General features: G+C 42.5%; 1 protein-coding gene, 1 non-coding gene and 1 pseudogene across 3 annotated transcripts in view; all 3 read left to right on the top strand.

Annotated features, from left to right (window-relative positions):
* The window catches only part of UBTD2 (ubiquitin domain containing 2), a 73,764-nt gene that overhangs the window by 23,536 nt on the left and 37,790 nt on the right, over positions 1 to 12,438 (top strand).
* LOC106999039 (Krueppel-like factor 3) lies at positions 2,166 to 3,587 on the top strand (annotated as a pseudogene).
* On the top strand, positions 5,588 to 5,732 carry LOC114679150 (small nucleolar RNA SNORA57). Its single transcript, XR_003730828.1, has one exon. It is a non-coding gene; the product is annotated as a small nucleolar RNA SNORA57 (small nucleolar RNA).

Here is a 12,438-nt window from a genome sequence, read left to right as displayed (position 1 = left end):
TCTCATAATTTTGAAGTTGAAAGTTGAGATGTGCCACAACATATAACAAGTAGGACACAGTGAAAAGGAACTTTGGAAACAATGAAATGATACCCAGTACTTCTGGAATGAACATCGAGTGAGACACTTAATCTGTAACAAGAGCTCTGAGAATGGGAAGAATTGCTTATCTGTTATTGAATGAAATGACATGTAATAGTCTTGGAAGCAAGGAGACCATCTTTCTGCTTTGTATCAGTTGTAGGGTAGGAATAGGTTATTGTGGGTGTTTTTGTATTTTAATATTACATTTGCTGACTAGAACTTATGATATACCCTGCATAAGACAAGCACGTAAGTGAAAAAAATAACCTTTTTTCTGTAACAAGCAATCCTTAAACATTTTAAGAAGGGAATAATGAGTAGGAACAGAACTTATGCTTCAGTGGTAAAGACAGGTTTTTCAGCGGGGACAAGGATGAATACTAAAAGTCTTATCTGTAGGAAGTTTCACAATTGCTCGAAGAGGGAGGAAAGAAGTTTTCAGATAAAACATTAAGAGAGAATAAAGAAAATTAAGATGTATTAATAGAATAAAATTCAGTTTCCACCAAGAAATAGTTCTGATTTAATAAAAAGTAGGAAGTATAAAATACATTGGCAGGTTATTGTTGCAGCAGAATCTCAGGGAAATATAAAATTTTAACGAATAATGATGATTAATGATCATTATTTGTCTTTGCATTTACTCTTTTTTTTTTTTTTTTGTGAGGGGATGGGGGCGGGAGGCGGGACAGACAGAGTCTTATAGTCATTTTTAAAGCTCTCAACAGGGCCGGGCGTGATGGCTCACTCCTGTAATCCCAGCACTTTGGGAGGCTGAGGTGGGCAGATCACGAGATCAGGAGTTCAAGACCAGCCTGGCCAAAATAGTGAAACCCCGTCTCTACTGAAAATACAAAAATTCACCAGGCGTGGTGGTGGGCACCTGTAGTCCCAGCTACTGGGGAGGCTGAGGCAGGAGAATCACTTGAACCCAGGAGGCGGAGGTTGCAGTGAGCTGAGATGGCACCACTGCACTTCAGCCTGGGTGACATAACGGCCACTTTTAGAAACTTTTTGTGAAAAAAATCAGAAAAATACCAAAAAGTATATTTACCAGCCTGGACAACGTAGCAAAACCACATCTCTACTAAAAAAAAAAAAAAAAAAAAAAAAAAAATTTGCTGGGCATGGTGGCATGCACCTGTAGTCCCAGCTACTTGGATAGGACTATCACTTGAGACTGCAGTGAGCCCTGATGATGCCATTGAATTCCAGCCTAGGCAACAGAGTAAGACCCTGTCTCCAAAAAAAAAAAAAAAAAAAAGTGTAAAAAGTGTAAGAAAAAATAAACCACATTTATCCTTCCTCTTAACGTAAACATTTTTGTGTATTCCCTTTCAGACTCAAGGTGTGTGTGTGTTGGGGGTGGGTGTTGGGAGTACATGTTCAGAGAAATGTAAAGTGCTTATTGAGGTTATCACAGCTATGACTAGAGTGGCTTTTACCAGTGTTCTGGTTTGGGAATGTAACAGGAATGTCATTGTTAGCTTTTCATTATAGGATGGATTCTCAGTATTTTTTTGACCTTGCTATCCTTTTCTTTTTTTTCCTCTTTTGAGACAGAGTTTCGCTTTTATTGCCCAGGCTGGAGTGCAGTGGTACGATCTTGGCTCACTGCAACCTTCGCCTCCTGTGTTCAAGCGATTCTCCTGCCTTGGCCTCCCAAGTAGCTGGGATTACAGGCACCCGCCACCAGCCTGGCTAATTTTTGTATTTTCGGTAGAGATGGAGTTCACCATGTTGGCCAGGCTGGTCTCAAACTCCTGACCTCAGGTAATCATCCGCCTCGGCCCCCCAAAGTGGTGTGATTGCAGGCATGAACCACTGCACCCAGCTCCTTGCTATCTATCTAAAGAATTCAACCCTGACTCTCCCACCCTGGATCCCAGCCTCTACTTACCCCTCCATCCCCGGGAGGCTTGCAGAGTGAGCAGCGCTGGCATCACGTGACTGCCTGGAGTTGGGGACAGGAGCCAGAGGGGAGCCGCGAGTAGCCGGGCCCAAGCCGGAGCCCAGGGAGAGCGCCCGCTGCACACCTGCCCGTCCTTGTCCCCTACCGCTGCCGCCAAAGCCGCCCAGACTGGAACCGTGACATTACTGCGCTTGGGAGGCTCCAGGCAGCCTGGATCTGGGCCTTTATTTCTCGTCGGCGGCGTCCCTGACCGCACCTCTCAAAGCCAAACACCAGAGCACCCTAGAAGGTTTAAAAGAATGCTCATGTTTGACCCAGTTCCTGTTAAGAGGCCCATGGACCCTGTCCAGTGTCTTACTCATCTAATTACATGGAATCCATAAAGCCCAACAAGTATGGGGTCATCTACTCCACACAGTTGCCTGATAAGTTCTTTCAGACCCTTGAAGGCCTGTCGCACGGAATACAGATGGAGCCAGTGGACCTCACTGTGAGCAAGTGGAGTTCACTTCTTTTGGCTGGGAATTTGCACTCCTCTCTGAAGTTCCCATCCTCACACCAGGGAGCATCGCCTAGGTTGAGCATGCCTTCTTCCAGCCCACCGATGAAAAAATACTCACCCCCTTCTCCAGACTGGCAGCCCTTCGACATGCCACTGTCCGTGCTGCGGGTGATGGCAGCTGCCCTCTCGTGGCACAGAATATGGAGCCCGGGATCCTGCTGGTCATCCAGCCCGTGGTGGTGCAGCCCATCCCCTTTATGTACACGAGTCACCTCCAGCAGCCTTTCGTGGCCTCATGGTCTCCTTGAGGAGGAGTAGGAAGAGGTCTTCTATGGAGGAGACGGAAAATTCTAGTGGTAGCCTACCTGTAATTGAATCATAAGAAAATCCTGTATCACAGAAAAAAATTAAAATAGAACCTGGGATCGAACCACAGAGAACAGATTATCCTGAAGAAATGTCACCCCCCCTTAATGAACTCAGTGTCCCCCTGCAAGCATTGTTGCAAGAAAATCACCGTTTGGTCGTCGTGCAACCTGGGAAGAGACCTGTACCTGTGGAATTCCCGGATACGCAAAGGAAGTGGAGGATACGCAGATGTGATTACAGTGGATGCAATAAAATGTACACTGAAAGCTCCCACTTGAAAGCACACAGAAGACCACACACAGAAAAACCCTACAAATGTACATGGGAAGGATGCACATGGACATTTGCTCCGTCTGATGAACTAAAAAGACATTTAGGAAAACATATTGGAATAAAACCTTTACAGTGTCCAGACTGTAACCGCAGCTTTTCCTGATCTGACCATCTTGCCTTCCATAGGAAATGCCACCTGGAGGCAGTGGCTCACGCCTGTAATCCCAACACTTTGGGAGGCCGAGGCTGGCAGATCAGAGGTCAGGAGTTTGACACCAGCCTGACCAACATGGTGAAACCCTGTCTCTACTAAAAATACAAAAATTAATTGGGTGTGGTGGTGCTCGCCTGTAATCCCAGCTACTTGGGAGGCTGAGGCAGGAGAATCTCTTGAACCCGGGAGGCGGAGGTTTCAGTGAGCCAAGATTGCGCCACTGCACTCCAGCCTGGGCGACAGAGCAGGACTCCGTCTCAAAAGTAAAAGAAAAAAGGAAACGCCACATGCTAGTTTGAATGCCTCTGTGTCCTGCCTCCCATTATCTAAAACATTTTAATTTGATTCAGTCGGTCTGAATCTCTGAATTTATAACATCCAAAATTTCCATATGGTCAGTAAATGTTCTCTAATCCTCCCTCTCCTTACCATGGGTCAGACCTAAAGAATGTGAACGCTTTTTCCCCCCGCGGGGCTGCTGAGCAAACCCTTCTTATAGATACATCTGATGTAATAAGAACAAGGGAACATGTAAACTAACATAACCAATTGTCAGTTCTCCATGTATTCCTCAAAAGAATGTCAGGGTAAATTTATTAGAAATAATAATAAAAAAAGTTAAGAATTCATAGGGTTAGGGCTATGTGCAGTGTCTCATGCCTGTAATCCCAGCACTTTGGGAGGCTGAGACAGGCGGATCATGAGGTCAAGAGATCGTGGCCAAAAAGGTGAAACCTCATCTCTACTAAAAATACAAAAATGAGCTGGGCGTGGTGGTGCGTGCCTGTAGTCCCAGCTACTTGGGAGGCTGAGGCAGGATAATTGCTTGAACTCGGGAGGTGGAGGTTGCAGTGAGCGGAGATAGCACCACCGCACTCTAGCCTGGCAACAGAGTGAGACTCCATCTCAAAAAAAAAAAAAAAAAAAGAAAAAGGCTGGGCACGGTGACTCAAGCTTGTAAGCCCAACACTGGGAGGCCAAGGCGGGCGGATCATGAGGTCAGGAGATCGAGACCAGGATCCTGGCTAACACAGTGAAACCCCGTCTCTACTAAAAATACAAAAAATTAGCTGGGCGTGGTGGCGGGCATCTGTAGTCCCAGCTACTCGGGAGGCTGAGGCAGGAGAATGATGTGAACCCAGGAGGCAGAGCTTCCAGTGAGCTGAGATTGCGCCACTGCACTCCAGCCTGGGTGACAGAGCGAGACTCTAGTCTCAAAAAAAAAAAAAAAAAAAAAGGAATTCATAGGGTTGATATTGACAATATCAGTTTTGTCAATTGATTTGAGAGATTTATATCTCAGGACTTAATTTGAGGAAATACAGTATTAGAGCAAAAGGAATACCCAGCTAGTAATGGGCAAGTTTCTCAAAGCTTTTATGAGCATAGTTTGCAAGAATATAGTATTTCTTTCTTACTCTTTCTGAACATTGCACTTAAGTAAGCTAAAAATAAAGCTTAGAATTTTGTAGTGATGGTAGTCATAGATAAAATTTAAAAATAGTAAATGGCCAGGCACAGTGGCTCACACCTGTAATCCTAGCACTTTGGGATCCTGAGGTAGGAGGGTCACCGGAGCCCAGGAGTTTGAGGCTGCACTGAGCTCTGGTGGTGCCACTGCACTCCAGCCTGGGTGATAGAATGAGACCTTATCTCGAAAAACAACAGAAAAGGATTAAGTGACATCTAAGATATTTCTGTCTTTACCCATGAATCTAACCCCAAGAGAATAGTTTCTAGTAGTTTTTCTCTGTTTACGTCAAAATATTTTTCTTTATAACTGGATAGAATTTAACATTTTAGTCTCAGTTCTGCTTTATTGATTTCATAGCAAAATCTTGCACAAGCTAACATACCAATATGTTTTATGGTCCTGTTGAACCTACTTTTTGATTCTTGTCCATTCTTTAAAGCAAGAGGGCTTTGACTGCAAAAACCCATTGAAGGAGAAGGACTTGACAAATGAGTGCAACTTCAAGTAAAGTATGTTTATACACATTTTTGCCAGGCTTTTAACATTAGAATTTTTCAAGCAGAGGAAACTTCAGGTTGAAGAGGGAGACCACCTTGAAGAAAGAGTCCTTTGTACTCCTAGTGTATTTCTTAGGAAACAATTAGCCCTTCCCTTGGCTGTGGTCTCAGGACGGGCAGCAATATGCTTCTGATAATTGATGTATGCTGCCTAGGAATTATTTTGTTGTTTGGTCAACAAACAACTAAAGGTCAATGCCACCCTCCCTTTCTTGGCAGGGACCAGGTATGTACGTTCCCTATCATGTCTGGAGGCAGAGGGAAAGCGCTCCAGTGCCCTGGGCATCATGTCTTTGGTGCTGGTGGCTTCCTGTCTGCCATTTCTAACCTCAGGCACCAGGACGCAGAGGGGGGAAAAAAAGGACCAACTTGCTGTGCCATCCTAAGCATGGGTTCACATCTTTGAAATCTTTTTTTTTTTTTTTTTGAGACGGAGTCTCGCTCTGTCGCCCAGGCTGGAGTGCAGTGGCCGGATCTCAGCTCACTGCAAGCTCCGCCTCCCGGGTTCACGCCATTCTCCAGCCTCAGCCTCCCGAGTAGCTGGGACTACAGGCGCCCGCCACCTCGCCCGGCTAGTTTTTTGTATTTGTTAGTAGAGACGGGGTTTCACCGTGTTATCCAGGATGGTCTCGATCTCCTGACCTCGTGATCCACCCGTCTCGGCCTCCCAAAGTGCTGGGATTACAGGCTTGAGCCACCGCGCCCGGCCACATCTTTGAAATCTTACGGAGTCTTAAGACCTCTCAGATGGGTTGATAATGCAGTTTCACTCTGGGAGGGTAGGTGAAAATCCAGATCCATGTTAAACATTTTTTCAAGTAACTCCTAAAGCCAGGAGGCAGAATAGTCCTACTGGTTAAGAACGTGAACTTTGGAGTCAGTGTTGGTTTGAATCCCTGTTACACTATTTAGTTCTATGATCTTTGAGAAATAGTTACTTCTTCTAATTCAGTGTAAATTTGTATGTTGTTTTCTTTGTGACAGGCACCGTTCTAATTGTTTGAGAAATATTACCTCATTAAGTCTTTGTAACAGTCCTATGAAACATATTATTGTCATCTCCCTCATCTTCCTCTCCATCCCACCTTTACCCCAGGTAATTGACCTCTTTATTTCCAAAGTCAAATATACCCTATACTTTAGGGACCATCTGTATTCTGAATTTTACTGTATTTACTTTCACTAATCAGTTTTATACTTTGAGATGTTTTGTGTTTCTCATTAACATCCTTTCTTTCAGCTTAAAGAATTACCTTTAGCATTTCTTGTAAGACAGGTCTGGTAATGAAGAACTCACTCAGCTTTTGTATGGGAAACCCTTTTATCTTTCTTTCATTCTGAAGAACGGCTTTGCTTGATATGGTATTCTTGGTTGCCATTTTTTTTTTTCATCTGGCACTTTCAACATATCATCCCACTGTCTCTGGGCGTGAAGGTTTCTGCTGAGATATCTGCTGCTAGCCATATTGGAAGTCCCTTATATGTTGTTTGCTTCTTTTGCTGCTTTCAGGATCTTCTCTTTGTCTCTGATTTTTTTTTTTTTGACAGTTTTATTATAATGTCTTGGGGCAGTGTTTGGATTGAATATGATTGGACACTGTAGATTTTTCTCTGGAACTGTTTGATCATATTTCTGGCAGGAACCCTTCTTACCTCTAAATACTTTAGTGGCTATTTTCTAAGAATAAAGACTTTATCCCTTCCTTCCTTCCTTCCTTCCTTCCTTCCTTCCTTCCTTCCTTCCTTCCTTCCTTCCTTCCTTCCTTCGTTCCTTCCTTCCTTCCTTCCTTCCTTCCTTCCTTCCTTCCTTCCTTCCTTCCTTCTTTCCTTCCTCCCTCCCTCCCTCCCTTCCTTCCTTTTCTCTCTCTCTCTTTCTTTCTTTCTTTCTTTCTTTTCTTTCTTTTTTTTTTTTTTGAGACAGAGTCTTGCTCTGTCGTCCAGGCTGGAATGCAGTGGTACGATCACAACTCACTGCAGCCTCGACCTCCCTGAGCTCAGGTAATCCTCCCACCTCAGCCTCCTGAGTAGCTGGTACTACAGGTGCATGCCACCGTGCCTGGCTAATTTTTTATTTTTTGTAGAGACAGGGTTTTACCATGTTGCCCAGGCTGGAAGGACGTTATCTTTGATAAGCACAATATAATTATCAAAATCAGGAAGGTGGGTATTGACATAATGCTAATATCTACTGTATAGGCCTTATTCACAATTCACTGTTATCTCCATTAATAGAGTTATCCAGGATCATGCATTGTTTATTTATGTCCCCTTAGTTTGCTTTGCTCGGGAACAGTTCCTGAGACTTTTTTGTCTTCTCATGATGTTGGCATTTTGAGGACAGGCCAGTTATTTTATACACGTCTATAAATTTGAATGTTTAGATTCCTCATTATTACACAGGAATATTACAGAAGTAAATTGTGTCCTTAGTGCAGCATATCAGGAGTCACAAAATGTCTGTTTTCCCGTTGTTGGGGATGTTAACTTTAATCACATGCGGCGACTGCCAAGTTTCTTCACTGTAAAGTTAACTGTTTTTCCTAATGCAAATGATAAGCATTTTATGGGAAAATTTGAGTTTATGTAATTTTTTTTTTTTTTTTTTTTTTTTGAGACAGAGTTTCACTCTTATTGCCCAGGCTGGAGTGCAGTGGCACCATCTCAGCTCACTGCAACCTCCCCCTACCAGGTTCAAGCGATTCTTCTGCCTCAACCTCCCAAGTAGCTGGCATTACAGGTGCCCACCACCACGCCCAGCTAATGTTTGTATTTTTGGTAGAGACGAGGTTTCACCACATTGGCCAGGCTGGTCTCGAACTCCTGAGGAGATCCACCAACCTTGGCCTCCTAAAGTGCTGGGACTACAGGTGAGAGCAACTGTGCCTGGCCTTGTTATGTATTTTGAGGCTCAAATTGTGCTGTGTTAGTTAGAGGGAGCCCCTCCAAGCTGACCCCTGTAATATTTTGACATGCCTTCATTATTTGAGCACTTACTTGCTTTTTGCCATAACAAATGTCCCAAACTCATCTAATACTTTACTTGTCCATGACCTGAACTCAGCCAGGGATCTTTGGTTTCTTTTAATGGAGAACAATATTTTAAATCCATGATCTAGACTCTAAGTGATGTGCTCGGTACTACTGAAGTGTCATTGCCTCTAGGTTCTCTCAGTTGTAAGAGCTAGGACACGCGCACACACACACATATATAACACATATCTACATGTGTTTATATATTAAAAACTGGATTTCGGCGTGGTGGCTTATGCCTTTAATCCCAGCACTTTGGGAAGCCGAGATCACTTGGGGTTGAATCTCTTGGAGTTTGAGACCAGCCTGGCCAACATGGTGAAACCCTGTCTCTACTAAAAATACAAAAATTATGGCCAGGCATGGTGCCTCACGCCTGTAATCCCAGCACTTTGGGAGGCCGAGGTGGGCAGATCACCTGAGGTGAGAGTGCAAGACCAGCCTGGCCAACATGGTGAAACCCCGTCTCTACTAAAAATATTAAAATTAGCTGGGTGTGGTGGTGCATGTCTGTAATCCCAGCTACTTGGGAGGCTGAGGCAGGAGAATCACTTGAACCCAGGAGGTAGAGGTTGTAGTGAGCCAAGATGGTGCCACTGTACTCCAGCTTGGACAACAGAGCAAGACTCTGTCTCAAAAAAAAAAAAAAGAGAAAACACAGTGGATTTCATGCTAATATATCTAATTACAGCTTAACACTACACGCTTCTTTCTAATATTCTTTTGTCGTTTTTATAACTCTCTTCCCTAGTAAAACCCTGGCTTCTGATTTCCACAGCGTATTTACTTAGATGTTCAACCCAAGAATACACACAGTTTTGGAACTGCTAATTCGTATCATTGTGAAAAACAAAACTGTATAAAGTTCAATCCTTGTTTATAATTCTTTTTTTCCTTGGACTAGGAGTAAAATAACTTGAAAATTTGAGTTAGGTCCACACCCTTTCAGTGTAGTTACAGTATTCACTTGAAATACAGTTAGGTTCATTTATTTCTATTTGTATTCCATTTTAGTTTCTCCCTCTTGGTAAATTTGTTTTTTATTTGTGTGAAATGTTAATATACTTCTGTTTATTCCTGGGACTTAGGATGCCTCATCAACCTTTACCTACTCAGGATGTATCTGTATAAATATATAGTGATTATACATAATTAGTTATAGATGTAGCATTTGTTATACAATCTCATTACTTTATAGTTATACTATCATACACAATGACAAACTATGCTCTAAGATTTTGAATGTCTCAGAACTCCTGCTTTGAGGTGAGGCTAGTTACTTGGTAGTGTGTTTCTATATTGATATATATATATTTTTATATATTGATGTTTTTGTATATTATGTAGTTCTAACATGTCTAAAATGTTTTGAGTTCTCAAAGAATAGTAACTTTTTCTTTCTTTCTTTGTTTCTTTTTTAAGACGGAGTTTCACTGTTGTTGCCCAGGCTGGAGTGCAGTGGCGTGATCTCAGCTCACTGCAACGGCTGCCTCCCAGGTTCAAGTGATTCTCCTGCCTCAGCCTCATGAGTAGTTGGGATTACAGGCACATGCCCCCACGCCTAGCTAATTTTTATATTTTAGTAGAGACGGGGGTTTCACCATGTTGGCCAGGCTGGTTTTGAACTCCTGACTTCAGGTGATCCACCCACCTTGGCCTCCCAAAGTGCTGGGATTACGGCATGAGCCACTGCGCCCAGCCAACATTTTTTTTTTTTTCTTTGCTTGAATGTGCAATGAAGCATACATTTTGGCCCGGGTTGGTGGCTCAACACCTGTAATCTCAGCACTTTGGGAGGCCAAGATGGGCTGATCGCTTGCGGTCAAAACCAGCCTGGGCAACATGGCAAAACCCCATCTCTCCAAAAAGTAGAAAAACTAGCTGGGCTTGGTGGTACATGCCTGTAATCCCAGCTAAAGAATATACATTTTAATTATGAAATTACTGCTTATAGGCCAGGCACTTCTGTTATGGATTTCTACCTTTATTCCATGTAATCATAGAAGATAACTTTGTATGATTTCAGTCTTTTAAAGTTTATTGAGACTTGTTTTGTGGTCTAACATATAGTCTATCCTAGAGAATTTCTATGTGTTTTTAAAGAAGAATGTGTATTCTGCTCCTTTCGGGTAGAATGTTCTTTATGTCAGTTAAGTCTAGTTGGTTTATAGTGTTCAGATCTCCTGTTTCCTTATCGCTATTCTGTCTAGATGTTTCATACATTATTGAAAGTAGGATATTGAGGTTTCCAAGTATTGTTTGTAGAACTGTATCTCCCTTCAATTCTGTGCTTGCTTCAAATATTCTGGGGTTTTGTTGTGTGTAATTGTTATGTCTTTCTGATGAATTGACTCTTTAATTATAAAACATCTCTTTTTATCTTTAGTAAAAATGTTTGTCTTAAAGTCTATTTTATTGTTTACAGATATAGCCACTGTAGTCCTCTTGTTTTTGGTGGTGGTGGTTGTTTTTTATTTGAGAAAGTGTTGCTCAGGTTGGAGTGCAGTGGTGTGATCATAGTTTTACTTTGACCTCCCGAGCTCCCACCTCGGCCTCCTAGAGTGCTGGGATTACAGGTGTGAGCCAGTGCACCCATCCTATTTCTTCTGTAATTCTCTCAGTTTTTGCTTGATGTCTGTTATTAGGTACATACTTAATATTGCCATGTCTTCTTAGTGAATTTTCTTTTACTGTTATCATTTATTTCTGGAGCTGTTCCTAGGTTCTGAAGATTACTTTGTCTGGTACTAGTAGAGCCACTTCAACTTTCTTTTGATTAGTATTTGCATGATGCTATTTATCATCCTGTAATGCTAGTTATCATCCTTTTACTTCTACCTTCTCTATGTTAATATACTTACAGGGATTTCTTGTAGATAGCATGTAGTCGAATCTTTAAAAATACAATCTCGGGCCAGATGCGGTGGCTCATGCCTGTAATCCCAGCACTTTGGGAGGCTAAGGCAAGTGGATCATGGGGTCAGGAGTTTGAGACCAGCCTGACCAACATGGTAAAATCCCGTCTCTACTAAAAATACAAAAATTAGTAGGGTATGGTGGCACAATCCCAGCTACTCGGAAGGCTGAGACAGGAGAATGGCTTGAACCTGGAAGGCAGACGTTGCAGTGAGCCAAGATCGAGCCATTGCACTCCAGCCTGGGCAACAGAGCAAGACTGTCTCCAAAAAAAAAAAAAAAAAAAAGCAATCTCGGCTGGGTGTGGTGGCTCACACCTGTAATCCCAGCACTTTAGGAGGCCCAGGAGGGCGGATCACTTAAGGACAGGAGTTCGAGACCGGCTTGGCCAACATGGGGAAATCCTGTCTCTACTAAAAATACAAAAATTAACCAGGCATGGTAGCGTGCGCCTGTAGTCCCAGCTTTTGGGAGGCTGAGGCAGGAGAACTGCTTGAACCTGGGAGGCGGAGGCTGCAGTGAGCCAAGATCACACCACTGCATTGCAGCCTGGGCAACGGAGTGAACTCCATCTCAAAAAAAAAAAAAAAAGGGGAATCTCACAATATGTTTCTTTTTAAAATTGGTTTGTTTAGACCATATAGTGACTGATATGATTGGATTTAGGTCTGACATTGTATTATGTGTTTTCTGTTTGTTCCCTCCGGTTTTTGTTCCTTTGCTTTCTGTTTTCTGCCTTCATTTTGGATTGTTTAAATGTTTCTATTTTTTATTTTATTTATTGAGAAATGGAAAATAGATTTTCTATTTTTCATTTATAAAATTTATGTTTAGCTCTTGATTAGCGTTTCAGTTTCTCTGCTAAAAACGTTCATTTGTTTGAAGAGAGTTCCCTTTCCTCTCCCACCCCACCATGGAACATGGTTATAATAACTGCTTTGAAGTCTTTGTCTGATAATTTCAACATCTGGATCATCTCAGATTTTCCATTTGCTGATTGTCTTTTCCTTTGAAAATTGGTCACATATTTCTGGCTCTTTGTGTGTTGAGTAATTTTGGATTACATCCTGGACATTTTGAATATTATGTGAGAATCTGTTTCCTTAT

This window comes from Macaca mulatta, chromosome 6 (assembly GCF_049350105.2).
Source record: "Macaca mulatta isolate MMU2019108-1 chromosome 6, T2T-MMU8v2.0, whole genome shotgun sequence".
NCBI lineage: Eukaryota > Metazoa > Chordata > Mammalia > Primates > Cercopithecidae > Macaca > Macaca mulatta.
Note: the sequence above shows the minus strand (reverse complement) of the source record. Positions and strands in the feature narration are given on the sequence as shown.